Source organism: Lissotriton helveticus, chromosome 10 (genome assembly GCF_964261635.1).
Source record: "Lissotriton helveticus chromosome 10, aLisHel1.1, whole genome shotgun sequence".
Lineage (NCBI taxonomy): Eukaryota > Metazoa > Chordata > Amphibia > Caudata > Salamandridae > Lissotriton > Lissotriton helveticus.
Window position 1 is genome coordinate 1,051,038,600 of NC_136071.1, and position 22,601 is coordinate 1,051,061,200.

Sequence of the window (22,601 nt, forward strand, 5' to 3'; positions counted from 1 at the left end):
TACCTTACAATTACGTAGCAGTACACAATCCTGAAAAACTAATAAATCCATAGTAGGTATATCAAAAGACGAATCCATATGTAAATAAACCCCCCCAAAAAAGGGAAATATCCGACTGTAGAAAAAGTCTCCAACGACGCAATCCACATCGAAAATGAAACACTCCAAAACATGGACAGTAGGTTTAAAAAAAAAAACACTCCTACAAACCCAAAAAATAAAAGCAAATGTTAAGTGACTTGTTTAAAAAAACACAACGCATTTTGCTCTTTTAAAAAAATAAACACGTCATCATAACCATTCATTCACGAAACAAAAATACTGTAAAAAAAAGAACACCCACCTAAAATAATATATACAAACCCACAAACATTAATATTAACAACATTAAATACAAGATAACATAATTAAACAACACATACCTAACACTACATAACAGTCTACGTCTATCCAAAACTATGTCAAACACATAAAACACTAGACTACCAAAACTACACCAAAACCGAAGAAATAACATCCTAACAAACCTAACTACACTACTACTACCTCTCCCCTACCCTAACACTGCCTAAAAAGTAAATTAAATCAAACTTATCTTAACTGACGAAACACAGCTCCTTACCGCGAGGTTCCATCTTCCAAAATGACCTAAAAACGAAACAGATAGACAGAAAAGTGGGAAAATCAGAAAAAAGGGCTGCATAATAAAAATGAAAAAAATACTTACTCTCCTTAGAAAAGAATGGAGAAATATTATTTCTAAATCTTGTAAAAGAAATTACAAATGTTGAAAAAATATACAAAAAATTGTTAAAATATATATGGATTTTTTTTCAAAAAAATAAAAACTTAAATATTTAATATATATAAAAATGTTTGTTTATTTAAAATACTTTAAATGTACAAAAAATATAAAAATGTTTAATTATAAAATATATGTTAAAAAATATATTTGTTCTAAATATTGTACATTATTTAATACATTAATACTATAATAAATAATAAAATACATAAAATATACATGTATAAAATACAAATATATATGATTCTATAAAAACAATAACATTAAGGGACCGATTCCGATTCGGTAAAATCCTGTCCGAATCGCCGTACGGAGCATTTTTTTCCCGTACGAATCGTATCCCGACCCGTCCCTGTACGTACGATGTAGGACGATGTCCACCCAAAAAAGTTCCCCGTACGAATCTTACCAAGGACCGTACGACTCAAGAATCCGTACGGATCGCATTCAGAACATGCAGTACGCGATGTCCGTACGGATCGAAGCATCATTTTCTGACCCAGCAAGTACGAATCGCCTGGACAAAACTCCGTATGATTCTCTAGATACGGGAGCTGAAAACATCGGGAAAAGCAGATTACGACTCAAAATGAGTAAAAAACACCCCCCCCGGGTGCGGTGCATACACCCCATGATTGCATGGGTACGGTGCATCGGGGTACTGTGCGTACACCCCTGGATTTCAGGGGTACGGTGGGTATGTCCCATGCGTACACCCCATGATTGTGGGTGTACGGTGCGTAGGGGTACGGTTCGTACCCCCAAGGCCATAGGTGTATGGTGTATACACCCAGTGCGTACACCCCTTAAGTTTAGGGGTACGGTGCATATGTGAATGTGTGGCTCTCCGTACGAATTGCTTCTACGCAACATTTTCCGTACGAATTGTGAACTCAATCCCCGGTCCGGATCGTACTTGTCGGGTCGTACGGCATGTTTACGATTCATACGGTTCACTGTGAGGGTCTATGTCGTACGGATTTCACCTCGTGTTTCGTATGGTTCGCAAAAGATTTGGTTGTATTTTTTACCTACGGATCGTACTATGCGATTCGGATGGATCTGTATGATTCGTACGGAAACTGCTACGAATACGAATCGTCGTACGGATTTGTTTCCTGAATCGGAATAAACCCCTATATAATATCTATTAGGAAAATGCAAAAACAAATGTATACAAATGTTTACTTTTTGTAATAAAAATGTTACATTATAAAATATATGTTACAAAATATATTTTTTATAACACTTCTAAATTATTTAATATATTAAATATTATTTTATTAAAAATAACAATCAATATACTAAATAAATAGAAATAAAATAAAATATACATGTATAAAAAAATATATATATATATATATATATATATATAAAACTCTATAACAATTAAATTATATAATATATATTAATAAAATGTACAAACAAATGTATACAAATGTTTACTTTTTGTAACAAAAAATAATTATAAAATTCAAACTGTTTATAATAAAAAAAATTAAAAAAAATACTTTACTATTTCTCAAAGAAGTGTACAATTTTTTAAAAGTAAAAAAATATATATGTACAAAAATATTGTTACATTTGTAATTGTACATACAAATGCATATTACAAATACATAATATTTTCTAATAAAGTTGAATAATATAAAAATTATCTGAAATATGTTTTTAATAATATAAAACCTGTATAACAAAAGTCAATGAAAACAAATACATTTAAAAAACAATATATGTGTTACAAATAAAAATGTTTACAATAAAAATAAACATATATATCCTTTCCTATTTCAATATACATATAAACTATAACAAATAAAATAAATAATACACAATAAAAACTTACTATTGCTAACTCCAAAACCAACTAAACTCTGGGAAAGTGCTGGAAAATCAACTTATATTAATTACTATTCCAACTACAAAACAGACTAAACTCAGGAAAGTGCTGGATAATAAACCCCAAAACAATTACTATTTCAACTCCAAAACCAACTAAACTCAGGGAAAGTGGTGGAAAATCAACTTTTATTAATTACTATTCCAACTACAAAACCGACTAAACTCAGGGAAAAAGCTGGATAATGAACCCCAAAAAAATAATATTCCAACTTCAAAACCAAGTAAACTCAGGGAATGTGCTGGATAATAAACCATAATAAATTAGTATTCCAACTCCAAAAACCAAATACACTTAGGGAAAGTGCGGGATAATAAACCCCCAAAAAGATTATTACAACTCCAAAACCAACTAAACTCAGAGAAAGTGCTGGATAATAAACCATAATAAATTACTTTTCCAACCCCAAGCCAACTAAACTCAGGGAAAGTGCTGGAAAATAAACCCAAACAAATTACTATTCCAACTCCAATACCCAACTAAACTCAGGGAAAGTGCTGGATTATAAACCATAATAAATTACTATTCCAACTCCAAAACCAAATAAACTCAGGGAAAGTGCTGGATAATAAACCATAATAAATTACTGGTCCGACTCCAAAATCAAATAAACTCAGAGAAATTGCTGGATAATAAACCTAACAGAAATCCTATTCCTAATTCCAAAACAAAATAAAATTTCTACGTAAAATAAAAACACATTTTTTAAATGGAGAACAATAAAAGATATTTTTTAAACATAACGTACATTTTTTTTCAAAATGTACACTTCATAAACAAAATGAAAAATGTACACAATTTAAAAAAAGTATTAAATACATATTTGTTATCAATTAAAATAATTTACAAAATTATTGTTAAAAAATGTAACACACCACTTTTCAAAACAGATCAAATTAGAAATATTAAATTCTGAATTACAAATACATTTAAATATTTAGATTTAAAAAAATCAAAATATTGTTTGTTAACCCAAAATTAATAAACCAATCATATATTTTTATAAAAAATGAATCTAATTAAAAAAAAGTAAAAAATATTGTAATATTCTACACAACTATATATGTATATATATATATATATAAAATATTTATTTTTATTTGTCCTTTTTTACAAAATGTAAGTTTTTCATTAAATATTTCAATATTTCAATTTCTTTTCAATAAAAATCTATTTTTTAACAGCATTCTCAAATTGCTCTCCTCCGTTAACCCCTATAAAATCAACATCCTGGTACTGCGTTTTTTAATAAAAATTACAAACAATTACAAAAAATATTTTTAAATTGCTCCTCAACCTTATCCCCTATAAACCTAACATCCTGCTGCTAATATGTAACACAAATTTGAATAATACTTAAATTGTAATCAATGTTTTTTAAATTATTCCCCATCCTTATCTCCTATAAACCCAACATCTTGCTCCGAAAACTTAATTAAAAAACAATAAATACAAACATTTTAACATAAAAAATAAATTAAAAAACTATACAATAACTAATACAACATAAAAAAAGAAAACCAATATTAAACAAATAGAAATATTCATATAATCAACAACTATATATTTGTCATTATATTTCATTTAATTTCATCTAATAATCTTTTATTCTGCTTAAATAAAACCTTGAAAGATACATATTTAAAAACATTTTAAGCATACAATAGAAAGATGTCAATGTATTACAAATCAGTCTTCTTTTAGCAATCATTTTGTATTCATGCCAAGACATTCCTACATAAGGATCAATCTCCCAAACAAATACAAATTTCTAAAACACAGGTAAATCATTAGCCAATGCGACTATTAAAAGTAATAATTATTTTTTTCTTTTTTTTGCAGGCTGGATTCAGAGCTACAAATACTAGCAGGGACATAGTAGAGCGGCGGTCCCGTGGGGTCCATTAGGATGCGCCCGCCACACTGGTGGGCGCATCCCGCATTTTTAACATTGCGCTCTTCAATGCACAATGTGACAGGCACCATGCTGTGCCTGCCACGTTGTACAGTGAAGTGCATGTGCACCCCCCGGAGTCCCTGGGGGCCCGCAACGGGCCCCCACAAGACATTCCCACATGCCTTTCCCGCCCACATCCTATTATGGATGGCGGTGTCTAACAGACACTGCCACCATATGAACCCCTTTGCCGCCAGGTCAACTCGTTGACTGGGCATAAAAGTGGTGGACGGTCTTTCCATCCGCCGCGGTCCCCCCGACATGGTAATATGGTGGGGGGAAATGGTTGGCGGGCGGAGAAGGGTGTCGGACGGATCGCCACCACCCGCATGGCAGTGGCAATCAGCCCGACATCCTAATGGGGCCCATAATATTAAAATCTCATCCCAAGCAAAGTGCCAGTGCTATAAAGTGCCAAGATAATTAATATTATAAAAAAAACCTCTGCCCATAGTATACAATGCAAACATTTATAGTCTAGACATTAATATTAAGCCATAGAATAAACTACTCTGTACGTGCTAAGGTCTTATTGCATGACACTGTATAATAGAATTAATCCTTTCTTTGTTTGTATTGTATTAACAGAGAATAAAAATCTACTAAAACTAAAATCAATTGTCTGTGTGGTATCACTTTTTTTAATTCTGGTTGCATCAGTGCATGACCTTATTCCCAGATTACGACAATTTGGCTTAATCCATTTGTTCCTTGGGACACTATACGCTGGGCAGAAAAACAATATATGGTGATCGTTTTCTAGTGTATTAGGTTCTCACAGCAAACCGGTCCTTCTTCATTTGGTACACCTTATATACACCCCCATCTTGCAGTATTAGTACGAATTCGGAGAATCCCATACCCAAATTTCATGTATAAGGATTTTGCCAATGGAGGTTGGACTTTGTCCAGATATGCTATGTATAGTGGGAGTGGTTTTATTGCAATTAACTGGTGCATCAACCTTCCATTTGCCTGGCTGTGGGAAACACTGTTATGCATATATGCCCAAAAAGTACTTTTAATGTTTTTTTCATGATGGTATCATTGCGGAGGGTGTATCCCACAGATGTTTGAGTCCCAGTTTACAAAGCCAAGTGCGTATGTGTTTAAACCATGGAAGCACCAATGACTGATCTATTCCTAGAATCTCTTTTAAGCCTTCGCTGTACCTGATTAGCTCTGGAGTAGTCCAGAGATGCACCCAAAATAACAGCGGTCTTAAGATTGCATGTTGGTCTAATTGCTTTAAATTTCAATCAATGGCCGTGGTAAGGCTGGCTAACACCGGCATCATAATCGTGCCGACGGTGCTTGGCCCTGATCCGCCACAATTGTAGCAGTCCAGTTCTGCCCGACAGGCAATCAAGCGGACTGCAACCCGCGGAAAAGTGGCGGGCGAAATATCACACCGCCATGGTCACGACCACGATGCTAATCGGACTGTTGGTTTTCTGGGTTTTGATCGCCGGTATGGCGGTTGCCACCGCCGGACCGGCAGTGGCTATCCTCCCGCAATCCTAATAGACCCCTTATTTTCTTCTACCATAAAAGAATTCTTGCAAAAGGCCCCCCATAGTTCTGATCTGTAAAGGGCAGCAGATTGAGCCCTATAATTGTAAACTTCAAGTGCAGGAGAAACAGCTTTAGTAATACTGCTTTTTTGTTTTTTTATTATCAAGCCTGCGTTTTGAGTCAAGATAGACCTGCTTTTGTGTATCTGGGAAGACCATGTTCAGTTAGTTTCTAATGAGATACTTAAATAATAAAAATGTGACACATGTTCTAATCTCTGCTCCAAAAGAGTGATATTCTTCTTAAATGATTTGTGCAGTTTTACTGCCATATATTTTGTTTTACTAGAATTTATTTCTAAACCTTTAGTAGTGCAGTTATTGCTGAACCTATTTAACAAATGTGGAAGGCCTTTGGGAATTTGCGACACTTAAATGGTGTTATCAGCAAATAAAAGAGGCGGAACAGGGTACCCTCCTAGCTTTGGTGAATTGAACCATTGATATTTACAAAATCGATGTTTCTACATTACATAAAAATCAATATTTTTAACTACGAAAAAACATACCTCGATATTTTGCACCAGCGATTTTCTTGACTTGATATTCACGTAAATCAATATTTCCACGTCGATATTCTGTCTCTGCACTATTTGTACTTCATTACTGTTTGTGTGCTGCATAACTACTTTACGCATTGCCTCTTAATTAAGCCTGACTACTTTTTGTGCTAAGCTACCAAGGCATGGTTAAGCACAAGTAAATTTCATGAATTTTTGTAGTTAAGCTTGAAGGGATTGTGGCTGTTGCTTGACTGGGGCTCACATATCTATCTATCTATCTATCTATCTATCTATCTATCTATCTATCTATCTATCTATCTATCTATCTATCTATCTATCTATCTATCTATCTATCTATCTATCTATCTATCTATCTATCTATCTATCTATCAATCTATCAATCGATCTTTCTATCCATCCATCCATCCATCCATCCATCCATCCATCCATCTATCTATCTATCTATCTATCTATCTATCTATCTATCTATCTATCTATCTATCTATCTATCTATCTATCTATCTATCTATCTATCTATCTATCTATCTATCTATCTATCTATCTATCTATCTATCTATCTATCTATCTATCTATCTATCTATCTATCTGTCTGTCTATCGATCTATCTATCTATCTATCTATCTATCTATCTATCTATCTATCTATCTATCTATCTATCTATCTATCTATCTAGGTAACTAGCTAGCTAGCTAGCTATCCTGTCTTTAAAAGCTTCTCTGTATATCTGTCTTTGCAAGCCTCTCTATCTATCTGTATTTGTAATCCTTTCCATTCATAACAATGTTTTACAAAAATGCTAAAAAAGCGTTAGCAAAGGCAGGAGAATGGCAGCCAATGCCAGGTCGATTAGTTTTGTTAGGTCTGGTGCTAGCCAAGACCTTTTGGCTTCACCAAAATTATATGCTCAATAGAGTTATTTATAAGGGGTTTCAGCAAGACTTCATTCATTAGTCTGTTCATCCATCCACCGCAGCATGCATCTTGAGGTAGTTGGTCAGTTTAGTTCAGCCACTGGCTGACTTAACTTTGAGGTATAGGATCCTGCCCTTTCTAAATGAGCACATCCACATACAAAGTAGTGTCAGGTTCTACATAGAATGCCTTTGATGATTTTCTCGCTGCTTCCCCAACAATAAAGTTTTACACGAACCATGACAGAAAAAACAAGAGTTATCCAAACCAAAATTTTAGCGGAAAATGGCAGGTCTATTGAATTTGACAATGCTTGTGTAGGAATGTAATTGCATATTGCCTTTGTCAATCACACTGCATTATGCTATTTGTTAGTGATTTTAGTGTGGTTCTTGCCCCCCACATCCCCTGCTTAAATAGATGGAACTACTATTATCAAACCTTTATCAGCTTCTGATACAGTTTTCTTGCCAACGATGTGAAGCTTGCTGTCTCAGTAGCGTATGTGCATCTAGTTTGTATTGAAAATTGAGTCAGATTAAACAATTGACTAGTTTAACTTTGATTTAGCATTAGTAATACAAATATGCAGGATCGTGCGTTTGTCTTGTATGCGTATAACTTTCATGGATTCACTGTGTTATGAGTAGAACAGGATAATTTGGCCCTCATTGCAAGTGGCATGTTTTTGGACGTGATAATTATCACATCCATAAAATCCAGCTCAGAGTTGTTTGGAATTTATTGCATTAAGTATCTTTTGCCTATTAAGCGTTTTGCCCTCGAATGGGGCTTAACATATGAATTTTGGTGTTCACTGTATACAAATCCACATTCCCCTGGAATGACTATGCATTTTCCTTCCTTTCAATGCCCGCAGCTTTGACATGCCACAACTTAATGGCTCTGTTTTTTGTTTTTATTAATGCAATGTATCAACCAGTTCTGATAATGCGGCAATTAGCAAATGATTAGCCAATGATCTGCAAAATAAATGTTTCGCACTTTGCAGTTTCGTCTCGGAGGTTAAACTTGCAAGTTTCGAAATCCGAACTCGAAAACTGAATTAAACTGCCTCAATCCAGGCCATATATACTGCTAATAAACTAAAGATTTTTTGTGTCCAAACAAAGAAAAAAAATAATTATATATATATATATAAAAAGTTGAGTGCAAACAAAAATGTGGTAATACGTCAATCAGATAAAGGGGGCAACGTGGTCTTATGGCCACGTAGGATGTATCTAGAAGAAGCCCTCAAACAACTAAACGACAGAGACTGTTACAAACGTATTACACCACAGGATGCTCTACAGGCGAGAAACACGATATATTCAACGTTGATAGCCTGGAGAAGTAAAGGCCTGCTTACTATGGATGAACTTAAATTTTTGAGGAATGATTTTCCGGTTACACCAGTTATTTACTTCATTCCGAAAGTTCATAAGTGTTATCAACAACCGCCTGGCAGGCCTATAATCTCGGCTTGCAACAGCCTGCTGGAAAATATGAGCAAGTACATTGATTTCTTTTTGCAGGACTTTGTGAGAAACCTGCCATCTTTTATTTTGGATACTAGTGACTTATTAAAGAAACTAGCGAATTTCCAGTGGAACACAAACTATATATTGGTATCTATGGACGTCACCTCGTTATATACCAGTATATTCCACCAAGATGGTATGAGAGCAATACAGCATTTCCTTGGGAAAAGACCATCTTGTTTCCAAGAACATTCTAAAATGCTGATGGACATGATTGCAATCTGCTTAGAGAACAATATGTTTTTGTTTGCAAAACAACTTTTTCTTCAGACCAGGGGAGTGGCTATGGGGGCCTGCTTCTCTCCCAGTTATGCCTGTTTGCATATGGGGTACTGGGAGGAGCAGGTCCTGTGGCAAGAACATTTGGCCATTATGAATACCAAGGTGAAACTCTGGTCAAGATATATTGACGATTTGATTTTCATTTGGGAGGGCACTGAGACGGAGGTGATTGATTTCATTGATAAATTAAATGAGAATGATCTTAACATCCGTTTTACCAGTAACATAAGTGCGACCTCAATTGTGTTCCTAGATGTTGAGATTTACGTTCAGTCAGGCAGCCTTCATACAAGATTGCATCGAAAGCCCACTGCGGGCAATACATTGCTGCATGCGGGGAGTCATCATCCTGCACACCTGATACGGAGCATACCGTATGGGGAGATGCTCCGTGTCAGGAGGATCTGCAGCAGTGAGGAGGAGTGCCGGCTGGCACAACTCCATTGTAAATCACGTTTTCTACTTAGAGGCTACAAATCGGAAGCCATTAATTTGGCAATTCTTAAGGCCAACAGAACGGACAGACAGTCACTCCTGGGCTCAGGAGCGATGAAGTCAAAAGCACAGGTAAAAGATTCACAAGGGGTAACAAGGATGATTATGGGTTATAGCAACCAGCATAATAGCATCTACAAAATTATTAAGGAAAATTGGTCCCTACTGTCTGAGGACCCTATTTTGGGTCCAGTCATTCCAAAATTTCCTAGCATAGCATATCGCAAAGCTAGGTCCATGAAGGACAGCTTGGTGTCCAGCAGTCCTGAAGTGGTGATGGGAAACTGGCTCAATGAGAGTAAGGGCTTTTTGAGGTGTTCGAGTTGTAAGGCTTGTAAGAATGGCGTTAGCAAAACAGAAGTGACAACACCATTGTCGCCATTTCCAATCAAGATTAGACACAAGCTCAACTGCAAGACAGAGTTTGCTGTCTATGTTTTGGAGTGCCCTTGTGGGCTTAGATATGTGGGCAGTACGAGGCCTCAGGTCCATAAGCGTATTCTCCAACATTTACGAGCAATCTGCAACGTTGACACCTCTTATCCAGTTGCAAGGCACTTTGACAAGTGCCATGGTAAAGATGCTTCCCTCTTGTCATATTTTGTGATAGACTGTGTTCCTCCCCAGAGGAGGGGAGGTGATAGAGAGTCCCTGTTGCGCAAATTAGAAACGCGCTATATCATCTTGCTAGATACCAAGGCACCACAGGGCCTCAACACTGGGGAGGATTGCCACACCTATCTTTAGAGAATCATGTCCACTGTTATATGTAATTTATAATTACATTGCCTTTCTGTAGCTGCACTTGATTTAGAATCTTACGCTGTACCCTGGACGCCTATCAAGATCATTATGTAACTGATTTTAATCACATTGTTTGAATCATCATTGTTTTTTATTACATGGTAGCACCTGTGTTTTTTTAGCCATCTGTATATATATCAATTTATGATATAGTTTGCACAAACTTTGCTATTTTGCACATCAAAATAACTGCACTGTATATGCTACACATAGATCTGGTTGCCAATTTGGTTTACTGTTAGGAGTGAGTTCCACAATCAGGACATGGTTTCAAATGTAAATATTTATGTTTTTAACTTTTGTATGGTCCTTTTGAGCTTTTTTATCAACTAATGAGTAACCATTGTGATTTGATGGGTATATATGAAATTATTGGTAATAGGGACTCCTCAAATAGCAATTAATGTGCGGTGACAACGTGTATGTTGGATTTTGTATTTTACAATTACTCGTACTGATAACAATTGATTTTTGTTTGGGTTTGTGCAATATTGTGTAAATGAACAGCATTTATGCTGCAATTCAGAAAGACAAACTCGAGTTAACTTACAAATTTAGTAACTCTTCTATGTCTGTACCATGTGATGGCTACTTTGCACTTTAAAAGGGTGGCCAGCCCTCGTGACGTTGTCATGTGAACAAGGCTACGTTTAGCCGAAACGCGTCGTGGCGGACTGGTGCTGGGTTTGAAAAGAATAAAATAATTTTGCACCACATCTTGGGTCTCGTTGGTTCCTGTTCGCGTGTGTGGCAGATTGCAGCGCTAGTGGGCGAAGGAACTTGACATACCTCATATATATATATATATATATATATATATATATATATAATAGCGAGTATTCCTATCGAGACATTGTTAACAAGGCCACCATTTAGAACTTTTAGTTGAACAAAAACACTTTTAGTTGAACAAAAAAATTATGCTCTCAAGTCAGCCTAATTCTCAGTTACATATCCAAACCTATTTTTGTGTAACATTCTCCTAGAGATCATTACTTTTTACAGTAGACGTGCCTGCCCTCTTTAAATGCTATGATCTTGTTGAACCCTTGACCTGTCGTCCCTGTGATTTGGCAGGTCCATCAATTTCGTGGTCTGTTTCTTTTAGTTAATATAACTACCCCTGCTGCTCTTCTGTGTGAACTGTCATTCATTTCCCCTTTCAGGCCACATTGGCAGATACGCACTTTTTTTTAGACTAAAAACTGTTTTATGTCTACATCTTTGTTTAATATTGTGGCGGTAAAAGCAATTTTCTTGAACTTACCTATTGCAATTGCGTAAACATGACATCTTACTTGTCGTTGTGTGGGAATAAATTGGAGTGGGAAAGTACATTTGCTTAAGGAAACGTACCTGTAAACAATTTAAAAAAGAATAGTGACGTATTGTGATGAATAGCTTATTACCTTAGATAAAATATGGAAAAATACCAACGCGGCAGAAACTGTCTTCTTTCAAACGTTTTCTTAGGTCACAAAACTAGAACATTTTTGCTCAAGCTGAGTTTTAAAAATATGTCTTTTATCCAAATGTTTATCCTGCTAAATGTTATAGGGAATAATCTTCGAGAAAAAAGGGTGAATGGCACATATTTTTTCATGACTACATGAAATAGCTAAATATGTTCAAACGTCATTATTTTTTATTAAATGTGCTCTTGTAACTCCAATGGTCTAAACAACAATTACACCAACAAACAGTAATACCGCGTTCATACAATATGCCGAAAGATATATGTGCGAAGACAGACAATAAGACGACACGTACAACATGTTCTTAGGCATGTTTTTTAATTGCTTTTACATTACTGTGCAAGCATCATCCCTGCAAGAAATTGAGTAATTAGTTGAAGGGGTAAGCACGCACCTCAAATAATAATCCGAAATCATGTCAGGGTGAACCACTAAAGTCACTGAAGGAACCTGAGATCAACTCCCTGCTAGGTATGGCACAGAGCAGATAGGCTTAATTTAGACTCAATGTGTACCATATGTATGCAGTACTTAAACAGTAATAACAATTATATTGCAAAACAAAAATACCGAAATAGATTAGAAAACAAAAGTAACATTTAATAAATATAATGATTTCAAAATGACAAAAATCCAGTAAGGGGAACTGGAGATATCAACTTTTAAATGTTTACATGGAAATAATGCTAAGACACTCAAAGTGCAATTAATAGTCAGTGGTTGCAGTAGAACAGGACCTAGGTGCAGTTTAAAGGTGACTCCAATGGAGTGCAGGTCAGATAGGCTCACAAGTTTAACCCTGGTCAGAGATTTTACCTTTTAGTTTTAGTCCTTTACGTACTAATCCACCACAGGACTACACCTCTAAAGTCCTACAGGAGCTAAGTGGAGACAATTAGAGACTGGCAGGGTGGCCGGTAGAAGTCTGGGTCCAGGTGCCACTGATCAGCTGGGTAGTTGTAGAAAATGCCTTTTAGAGCTTGTTGTATCTCTGTAGTTTGAACAGGAGGTCGGCCTTATTTCTCTTGGAGTCCACCTAATTGTCTTGTGTACAAGAGGGACACCGGGTCCAGTTTACTAGATTCCTCCCAGGTCAAAGATAGCAGTTTTACTCCTTTCCTGTTCTTCCACAGGTCCAAGAGTGTTCTGGCTTCCTCAAGGTTCTGCATTTATGCATGGCATGAGCTAGTGGGTGGGAATGACCCCTGGGGACACCCTAAACAATGGGTTCAATTTCCTGGGACTACCACTTCCCACTTTCATGATGGCAGAAGTCTTCAACTACACTAATCTTGGGCTCTGAGAGGTGAGTGTGTGTCTGTGGGGGGAGGGGAGTATGCTGCGGTCATCTTAGTGCTCTCCCACCTCTAACACTAAACTCCAGTTTTAGGCAGCACTTGTACCACCAACAAATTCAGAGACAAAAATCTAGTAGAATCAAAACTGAGTTTTCAACAACCAGACTGTGTATACACAAAAAGGCATAAACTTACTAACTCATTGTGGTGTGGTTGCACCACTTTTTTAGCACAGCCTTGTATGGCTTTGTAAAAGAAAGTAACGCAGTGAGGTGCTTCGTGTTGAGTTGTGTTACACTTCATTAGGTAGGCACTAAACTGTGGAGCATGGGTATTCCCATGTATCCACCCATGTATTTTGATACCAACACAGCTTTACTAAAGGGAGTAAATCTCGGTTTGCACCAAAATGGTGCACCTACCTGAGAGAGGAGTAAGACATATACATATTTTCATTTCTAGTCATTACTTCCTCTTTCCATATGTGCAGCTGTTTTTTTTATGTGAAATGATTGCAATATATAATGTGAAACGTTATGCTGCTCAGGCATACATTTGAACTAACTAGGATCAAGTGAATGTGTTCTGAAACAAGGCCAATATTATTTACTGAAACTATGGGGCATATTACCAAGCAATAGCGATAATTATCACTATTGTTTGGTTAGAGATAAAAATGTTATCGCAAATAAACCTTGGTATTTCCAAGGTTTATCGCAAATGCGGTAAAAATCGCCGCAATGCATGAATATCGCTGAAAAGTCAGCGATATTCATGCATTACTGAGCTAATGCTCTTAGCCATGTTATCCACCTCCCATTGGATAACATGGCTAAGAACTGCTCAGGGCAGGTGTTAGCTTTTGGAGATATTCGCGCTTAGCGCGAATATCTCCAAAAGTTGGTAATAGGAGATAGCGATGTTAGCGACTGTTTCCAGTCGCTAACATCTTGGCACGCCCACTTTGCATGTCATTAGTGATAAATATCACTGACATGCAAAGTGGGGCCCAAGATGGTCGCTATCTCCTACTAGCTGTCGCTAACTGGTAGCGACAGCTAGGTAATAGGGAGATAATTTTATCTCCGTTTTCTTGGCTTTTAAAGCCAAAAAAGCAGAGATAAACCCCCTTGATAATATGCCCCTGTGTTTCAGGCTAATGAAAGCCCTTCTAAATTCAGATGCATGAAACTTTAGCTTTAGCTTTGCTTATGTTTTACTTTTTGCAAAGTGTTACATACCATTTTGCATAGCCTCTGATCACCTATTATTAAAAAGTGGTGTATGCTGCTGTGTATTTATGGTTTAGCCATACTTTCCAGTGAACATTTATTTTGTGATTTGCCTGTAACTTTTGACCCCCAATAACAGGTTTTCTTGCCAACAAATATGGCAATGACTTGACTTAGTCAGCTATGGTTTAGCAATGCATTTTACTCTTATATCTATGAGGGGAAAACAGTTAATTCGGGGAAAAAGAAGTTCTTTGCCATTCATCTCCCATGGGTATTTTTACTATAAATCCATTCAGCAATTGTTGAGATACAAGCAATAACTGAGTTGCAAAGTGAACTTGGCAAGGTTAACACCTTTGTATAGCTGTATTGTTTAGTGTTTTCAAATCTTTCACAAATCATAAAAACAGAGACCAATTGAGTGAGAGAGCTTTATTCATATCTGCAGTTCTAGAGTTGGTACTGTGGATCTGAGCGATCTAACAGACTGCACCAAAACAATAATTTCTCTTGTGGGTGCTATGAAAAATAAAAATAAAAGGCCAAATAAGGGGGCAGGATGAACACACCTTGACTCCCAGGCCTTAGTAGATACCTTGTTTGTGGAACTTCAAAGATCCCCTTTCAGAGTAAATTTTTAAAATAAATTCTACAATTAGTTACGAGGTTCTCTGTAACTTCCCAAAATTCGCAGATCCCCAAAACCTAATCTGACCACTGGGGTCTGTGGTATCAAGACAGGTACTGCAGACATACCTAAAGCCTTAGTTGGCTCCAACATGCAAAACTATTTCCTGTAAGAAATTGTGAAGGATGTTTGCCCTTTACAAGAAATAAGTCCACAACCTTCCCTTTACTGGGAACCAAGAACCCCACTGAAGTGCCTGACTCTCTTATGGTAGCGAAGCTCAGCTATCCAAGACCTACTCTGGGTAGTTGGAGTGGCCTAGTACCCCAGGCTGGTTGTAAGCCATAAGGCGTACTGAATTAGTCATTATAAAGTTAGTGGGTTTTTTTATAAAAAGGAAAGTGCTTTGTTATGCACACACTACTAAATACTATAACTGTGCAAGTAGGTATATGTTAATACTTCTGGTGACATGACCCTAATAGTACCGGACCTTATGGCAACAATAGCCCCACATATAATAGATACAATATAGGAGGACCTAGTTATCATAAGGCAGGCCCACTGCCTTTGATAAAGTGTCACTACACTGATAAAAGCAGAAATATCACATAACACCACTGAACTTATTATGGATGGTACCATCTTTTAATAGCCTTCAGTACAATAACATTTTTTTTCTAAGCATATTACCTCCGCTATTTCTTCCTTACTGTGTTAATTCGGTTTCAACCGCTTCTAAGCAGCCATCTTGAGTTTGAACTATAGAGAGCTTGGGGTATTACCCGGGGTTCCTCTCTCTTTTCTTAATGTTACCCTGTATGACTCAGAAACCATCCCAAGATGGTCTAGTCTCATCTTCGTAATGTCTTGATAGGGGGTAATTCCATGGACATGGCTATCTGACATCCCACCTAGGCTTCTCCCCTGTGAAAGAGAGCCAGAAAGAAAGCCCACTTGTCCTTGGTCCAGTCACAGGCTTGAGCTGCTCTCGCAAAGTTGATGAGTAATGCATAATGGTGTTCTCCTATAACGTATTTTTTCAATGCCATATTTTGTCCCATAGACAAGTTACCTCTAGTCCCTACTATGCTAGAGGTCAATTGGAATTGTTCCTTCGGAGACATTGTGCAGTCTTTCAACTTGGGCCTTGAAAGCATCACATAGCAGTTCCCGTCCACTTGGGCAGACGGCATTTGCTGCTCCAGGGCCCATTCCAGTTTCTTTTGGCCTAGGGCCAAATGTTGGTCTAGAGTTTTAATTTTATAACAAATGGCAGCTGCCTGCATTCTCCACCACGTGTAATAAAGTGGGAACTAAAAGTCAACTGGCAAGTGCTCTGGTTTTGATTATGCTGGTTTATTGATGATATATTTTTTTAGACAGTCATATTTATTTATTTATTTATTTATGAAATTTGTTAAGCACAAGCAAATGCCCGAGGGCGTCTCGGTGCTGTGGACAGAGACAGACCAGGGAAGTGGTAATGGAAATTATTGGTTAAAAAGCCAAGTTTTTATTTTTCTTCTGAAAAGAGTAAGGGTAGGACAGGATCTGATGTCCGTATCAAGTGAGGTCCACAGTTTGGATGTGGCAACGGTGAAGCGACGGTCACCCCATGAGGCTGTTTTGGTCCGGGGCACGGTCATCAATAACGCATTCATGGAGCGTAGTGTTCTGTTGGGGGCATAGAATGCCAAGGATTTCATAAGAAAAAGGGCCCCAATTTACGGGAAGATTTGTAGGCTATGCAAAGTGCCTCAAATTTAATTCGGTTATTTTCCGCCAACCAGTGATAGTTTTTGATCACTTGGGTGATTGATTTAAATTTTGGGGTGCCAGAAAGCATTCTTGCAGCTGCATTTTGTACAGACTGTAGTTTGCGAATGACTTTCTGTTGAGCATTGATGAAAAGATCATTGCAATAGTCAAGGGATGACATAACAAAAGCCGTGACCAGAGTTTTACCTGAGTTAGGGGGAAGGAAGGGAAGAATTTTCTTGATGGATTTAAGTTTGTAAAATGCGGTTGAAACAATAGAATTTGCATGTGCAGCAAATGTTAGTTTATCGTCTAGCAGTATTCCCAGATTTTTTACTTTAGTAACTGATATGGGCGGAGGGCCTAATTCAACGGGCCACCATGCTCCAGGCCAATTAGGGGAGAGGTTTCCAAAGATCATTACTTCCGTCTTATCAGAGTTTAACTTGAGACAGTTGGTTGTCATCCAGTTACTGATGGTCACCATACCTGGTTGAAAATTGGCCGCAATTTTATCTCCGTTGTTTTTTATTGCTATAATCAATTGGGTATCATCCGCGTAGGATGTTAGGCTCATCCCAAAGTTCTTGATGACCCTAGCTAGATCTGTCACATAGACATTAAATAGCGTTGGACTTAGGGATGAGCCTTGGGGGACCCCACAGGGGAGTGTCATCCGGGCGGAGCTGAAGTTACCCAGTTGTACCATTTGGGTGCGGTTGGAGAGAAAGGAGGTGAGAAGATGTTTGGCCTTATTCTGAATACCTATAGCATTGACACGGTCGATCAAGATGTTGTGATCGACCGTGTCAAAGGCAGCGGATAGGTCGAGCAGGATAAGTACTGCCGTCCCTCGTTGATCGAGAATTGTTCTTATCTCGTCAGTAGCTTTAATAAGTGCTGTCTCGGTGCTATGATGTTTGCGAAAGCCAAACTGGGTGTCGTCTAATAGGAGGTGATCTTCGATGTACTGGGATAGTTGTATATTCATCAGTTTTTCTGCTAGTTTTGCTGCAAAAGGCAAGCTGGCAATGGGCCTATAGTTGTTGGGGTCCTCAGCGTCCAAGTGAGGTTTTTTCAAAAGGGGTTTAAGAAGGGTGTCTTTCCAGATGGCAGGATAGACCCATGTGGAAAACATAGAATTAAAAATTTCTGTGAGTTGGGGGGAACGATGTCTGCTACCGGAAAAAGAATTTGAGGAGGACAAGGATCATAGGCAGAGCCTGATTTGATGGTGGTCATGATCCTGGAAACCTCAGCTATATTGGTCGCTGGAAACTGCCCAAAGGTAGGCTGGGTAATTTTACATGAGGTAGTTTGAGGGGGACAGGAATGATCTATTTTCCTACAGGAGAAATTAGTGTAGATATTATTGACTTTGTCGTAGAACAAGCTCGCAAGGTTATTACAAAACAATTGTGAGGGGATGGGAAGTGAATGAGGGGGTAGCTTAGAGAGTTTGGATACGACCTGATACAGTTGTTTATTGAAATGTTTAGCTTGCTCGATCTGAGTGGAGTAATAAAGACTTTTTTCTTGCAAAATAATTTTTTTATATATTGCAAGTTCATTTTTATAGAGAGATTTGTCCTCGGCAGTATAGGCCTTTCTCCAATGTTGTTCTCGATTTTGACATTTCTGTTTTTGAAGTCTAAGGGCGTTGGTAAACCAAGGAGCTTTTGAAATAGATTTTATAGGAACTCATTTGTTAAGAGCTGTAGTGAGCCAATGGGTGTATTCTTTAGCAGCAATGTTAGGATCCTTGGAAGTAACTAGCTGCGTAGATGACAGGGTTTCAATGAATAGTTGATTATTGAGATCTTTCCACGATTTAAATGTACCAGGATATGTAGTGGCAGTTGTATGTGTGGGGGAGTTAAGTAGGATTTCAAACAACACGGCATGATGGTCGGTCCAAGCTAGTGGTAGGATCTCTTTTATTTTGATGTTTTTGTCGTTAGTGAACAGGCCGTCTAGCGTATGGCCGGCTTCATGAGTACCGTGAGGAATCAGTTGCATCAGACTCAAAGATTCTAAGTCCGATAGGAGTCTGTTGGTGTCTTTGTCTTCCAAGTTTTCTAAAGCAAAGTTAAAGTCGCCTAGGATAGTGGTTGTATTATCAGTTGCAAGAGATTCCAGTATGTCCGTAAAGGAGGCTAGAAATTCAGTTTTGCTACCTGGGGGCCAATAGAGTAAGATGCCTTTAAGGCGTTGGGAAGGTGTAAGTGCAGTGGAGAATTGTATAGCTTCACAGGTAGTGAGAGGAACTGGACTTATAGTGGTTTTAAGATGGTTACGATATATTACAGCAATTCCACCACCTGTTTTCCGGGCCCTATCTTGCTTGAGAATGTTATAACCTTCCGGGACCGCAACTAATAAGTCAGGCTCTGATGAGGGATTGGTCCATGTTTCGGTAATAAAAAGAAGATCTAGTTTTAGAGAGTTTATAAAATCGGCGATTTCGGCGATCATACAATTAAAGATTCTCCTTAATGTTCTTCTTTTTATTATTTTTCTTGCAGATATTGGGGAGACCAGGGCCACAGGAGTGTTATGCACTCCTCAGAAGAGGGATCACAGGTAAGTGCAAGGTTTAATTATTTTTCCAAGGTTGTCTCTCCGGAGGGGAGGAAGGGTGTGAGGGTTACCCGGTGGGTTCCTATCACATCACCATCACCAACACCCTGTATATTTATAGACTTGCCTATTTTTACAGAGGGGGATTGTCCAGAAATGAGATCTCCCCAAAACAACTGCCACTAGATGAATACTTTATCTTTTAGTCATCCACCTCCTTTACCATGGAGTTAAGCCAAGATATTCCACAATAACCTTCTTTTTTTCAGGGTATTCTGTACAAAATAAAAGGTTTCCTTCTTAAAGACAGGCTGCACACAGCTGAAAGGTACAGTGATGAGTGATAGTCTTCAATCGTAAAGAAGAAAAGACCAAGTGACTGTACATGCTTTACTGTTATTGTGTGCAGATTTGAGAAAATAGGGTGCATCACAATTGATGTTTCAGGCATTACCTGAGTGAATGGCACCCGCATCCTGCCTCCTGTATCTCCCCAGGAGATGCTGCTGTACCTGGTGGAGCCATGCTCCTCCAGAAGCGTGGCTGGGTGTAACGCAAATCCTGCCGCCTCCTGGCTCCATCGCGTCCTCTCTCTCTACTGCTTTCTTGGGTCTCAATGCTCTCCAGAAAATGAACCAAGGATGCCTTCAGCAGCCTCTGCCTTCACTTCTTTTTGCCAATTTGCTGCCTCCCTCCCTGGATATGGACTTCCTTGTATCCTGGTGGGTGTCTGACGTCAACCCCAGTGCTGTCAGAGATTTAAAGGGACCACATCTATTCCCTTGGGAATTTGATAATGGCGGTATTTCCAGGTGTCCCCCCCACCAGGTGCCTGGAGTTTCTGCCCGGGCTGTGAAAGAAAGGCAGGAAATAAAGAATCTTTCACTGCTCTGCATGGAAGGTACCATGTGACATCATCCTTGGAAGCAGCCTCTTCCCTCCTCTCCTGACAGTATTGCATTATATATTATAAGCGATTCAGAACTCTTAAATATCACCTTAACTGTGGCGATATTTCTGCCGCAGTGCTGGCGTTCTAAAGGGTGGGCGGGGTTGCGTCGGCCGTTGGCCGTCGGCAGCACTGGGAAGGGAGTGCTCCCGTCGGCCAATAGCCGACAGGAGCACGGATGGGGCTAATTTATAAGACATTGTAGGGTCAGAGGTTTTCTGACCTTCATACAGGCATGTATCTGAATGGGTAAAGAGTAGTATTAAAACATTATTTTAACCTGTCAGGGCCTTTGAACATTTCACCAAATTTGTCCTATATGCTTTACCAGCCTGATCTCCCCAATAGTCCTTCGGAACCAGTACCACTGTGAGAAAGAAGCTAGTTATTTGAAAGGAATATGACTTAGATTTCATACATCACATTTCCATGTGAGAGTGTGGATATAGCTTCAACTCCTGAAATTCGCCAGCTGTGATCTTTTCCTTTGAAAACCATGACTCCTTACCAGGCCAATTAAAAATTGGATTCTTGCAGATAAGAGCCAACCTCAAGTAAAAATCGCAATCCTTCTCAGAGTAACCTTAGTAACCTAAGTTAACCTGCTCAACTGCCTAGTAACTCTGCCACATAGCAGACAGACCTAACTTAGAGGCAATGTGTAAAGTATGCAGGCAGTACTAAAACAGTAATAGAGCTGTCAAGACCTAGTAACCATAGGAAAATGGCAACAATCTATTCCAATAACTTTGGCGCCGATAGACGAATCTTCGCGAAATCTTCAAAACGAATTCTTTATTGATATCAGCTCCTATGTTGGAAGTTTGGGGGTGATTCATTAAGGGGCAGCCTAGAAAAAAGGGGGGTCCCAAAACGTGTTTTCTCCATGGTAATTTCCATAGGAAACTTTAGACAAGGCTACAGGTCGAACGGGTGAACAAAATTACCCCACATTTAGGTCAAATTTAATTCATGAAAGGAAACAACAAAATCCATTAGGGTAACAAGAGATATTAATTTCGTATGTTTTAAGTGTAAAGACTGGCAAGAATTGCAAAGTGATTCAGAAAAGGGGGTGGTGATGAACAGAGTGTCTGAATTAAGCAGACCACTCTTACCCAGTCCAAAGATCAGGGCTTGATCCATCACCGTTATTTAGCTCACTGCCCCATCCCAGCTCAGAACCTGGCTATATGCAAATTAGTCTGTCCCTGGCCCAGTGCATCATGGGAACAGGGCAGACCAAACTACCAAGCCAATTCTTCACAGGAAAGGAGACAAGCTTCCGGGGACCGGTTTCTGCCATTTCAGGCGTCGTCGGCCCGGCTTGCTTGAATCCTGATGGAGCAGTGAGCAAGGGACTCATGTCTGAGTATACCCTTCCACGCTTATGGTGGACAAAATGATTCAGAAAAGGGGGTGGTGATGAACAGAGTGTCTGAATTAAGCAGACCACTCTTACCCTGTCCAAAGATCAGGGCTTGATCCATCACCGTTATTTAGCTCACTGCCCCATCCCAGCTCAGAACCTGGCTATATGCAAATTAGTCTGTCCCTGGCCCAGTGCATCATGGGAACAGGGCAAACCAAACTACCAAGCCAATTCTTATACTGGGAAGGAAACAAGCTTCCGGGGACCGGTTTCTGCCATTTCAGGCGTCGTCGGCCCGGCTTGCTTGAATCATGATGGTGCAATGAGCAAGGGACTCACATCTGAGTATACCCTTCCACGCTTATGGTGGACAAAATGATTCAGAAAAGGGGGTGGTGATGAACATAGTGCCTGAATTAAGCAGACCACTCTTACCCAGTCCAAAGATCAGGGCTTGATCCATCACTGTTTTTTAGCTCACTGCACCATCCCAGCTCAGAACTTGGCTA